Below are 2443 nucleotides of genomic sequence, written 5' to 3'. Positions count from 1 at the left end.
TCATTCTGTTCTTCATTTATATACCATATATATATATATAAGATTATATATGTTTGTGCTTGCGTCTGTGTGTGTTGAGAACTGTAAGAACAAATAATCCTTCATTAGCACCCTCAATAAAATGCTTAGCACCCCCTTAGCACCTGCAGAAAAAAATATCTGGAGCCGCCTCTGCCTATTGTGTGCTTGTTATCTCGTAATATTGCAAAAGATTTATATTGAACCTTTGACCAAATCTAAAACTTTGGCATAAAAGGCAATTTTAATTATTATTGTGTTTCTGGTATTATACAGTATATTTTTAACATGGTCTTGTTAGTGCAATATAATGACCCTTGATAAAGTACGTTTAAAGTCTTATTAAACATGATGTTTAATAGGTTTTGTTCTCATCTAATTGAAGAAATAGCAGTTGTTTTATACATAACATATTAACTTATTAGTACATGCTTACTTGATTTTATTAGTTTATGATTTTAAATGTTTTAACTGTTGTATGCTTTTTAATGCACTTTATGACAGTTTTAGGATATGTTCAAAATTGTTTTAAAATCTCTTTATTTTTGTGTGCAAAGAATAAAGCTGTCATTTTATCAGTCTTTCATTGATGACAGGAAACAGTGAAGTGCAGTGTTAAACAGTAAGGCTATAAGTGCTGAGCAGTTCACAAAAAATATTGTGGTAAGATGCATGACCTCAATCAACATCATTTGAGGAAGTGGTTAGAGAAGCTTGAGAGAAAAAAAAATCATGTTATACATCATGGAATATTTTTTGATCTTTTACAGAAATTGAATTTATTATGTTTAACTTTGGCCTAGCATGTAATTTCATGTTTGCAAAAATTTCAAAGGTAAAAGTCAAAAGGTAATATTTTTGATCTTTAGAAAAGCAGCCACGGGAAGGGTGGTAGTTCCACATTAAAGAGCTACAGCAGTGATTAGAGATACAGCTTGAGATATAGATTTTATTGTCTAATGCAGCTTCAGCATGACAACAGAGCCATATTAAGATTAATCATTTGGCATTGCAGTGCTGCAGTCTTGTATTCCTGAGGCTGCAGATTTGAGCCCAGGTTGAGTCAGGAAGGGTATCTAGTGTAAAACATTTGCCATCCGAGTTTGCTTGCTGTGTTGGCCCCTGAAGAAAGGAGCAGCTGAATTAAATGGATATCTTAAAGGACTCAGTGGATGATATATTTAAACAACATAGGAAATGTAAATCCCTGTTGGACAGCATTAAATATCTTTTCGGATGTTCTACAGTGTCAGTTAAAATTGGTAAGAGGAAGATATAGTTTGACTGGATCTTGAGTTAACAAAAAAAAAAAAAAGACTGAGCTAGAACAGAAATCAAAGTCTTACCAGTTTCACAACACACAAGTCCTTGTCAAATCAGCCTGTCCAGGAAAAGAAAGGGAACCTCTTTGAACCTTTCTTCCACAGAAATGTTCTGAAAGTGAACAAATATATCTCAGCAGCATGCCTAGTTGGACCAGACCATACATCTCAGCCAGAACCAGCACCAGAAAGCAGCTTTCATCCATTCTGTTCTGCAGGAAGTCAGTGCAGAGCAAGAGCACCCCCTTAAGCTGGAACTGAAGCAATGCAATGCTCAATGCTCAGCCTGAGCTGACCCGTGTAGAAGAAGTGCAGCATGGATTGGATCACCCAGGTTGACACGCCTGACAGGCACGTTTTCTCTGGACTCCCTTAGGCCTCTGTACAGCAGTGCCTGAAATAGTCCCCACCAGCTGCCAACACGGCATAGTGGGATGAAAACAGAGGTTTGAGTTGACAGTAATAATTTGAGACATTTATATTAGCAAATGTACTGTTCGTAAGTCTTACAATATTTTTTATTTTTATATTTTACATGAAAGAAGACAGTTTCATGTAATGTTTCAATGCTCGAGCTTAATGAAAGCCTTCAGAAAGTTTTTTTTTTAAACATGCATTTGTGCATTTCAAATCTGTTCTATATTCAGAGGAATATGTTTCTGTATTACAACATTTAACAAACAAAATCAATCATTAAATGCCATCTAACTCAAGTGGTAAAAAAAAAAAAAAGAACCGCTCAGGCATATTGTGTTTATTTTGATACTACTTTCTCCTATGCTACCAGCATAGTTAACAGATGATGGCAACAAGAGTGTTCTATTATGGGAATCACTGTGCACGTGAAATGGAAGTACACAAAGTACAGGTGCTGGTCATAAAATTAGAATATCATGAAAAAGTAGATTGATTTCAGTAATTCCATTTAAAAAGTGAAACTTGTATATTATATTCATACATTACATACAAATTCATATATTTCAAATGTTTATTTCGTTTAATTTTGATGATTACAAATGACAACAAATGAAAATCTCAAATTCATCATATCAGAAAATTAGAATATTACTTAAGACCAATAAAAACAAAGGATTTATAGAAAT

The sequence above is a fragment of the Kryptolebias marmoratus genome, linkage group LG7 (assembly GCF_001649575.2).
Source record: "Kryptolebias marmoratus isolate JLee-2015 linkage group LG7, ASM164957v2, whole genome shotgun sequence".
Classification (NCBI taxonomy): domain Eukaryota; kingdom Metazoa; phylum Chordata; class Actinopteri; order Cyprinodontiformes; family Rivulidae; genus Kryptolebias; species Kryptolebias marmoratus.
The sequence above is the reverse complement of the archived record's forward strand: the minus strand, read 5'-3'. Positions refer to the sequence as shown.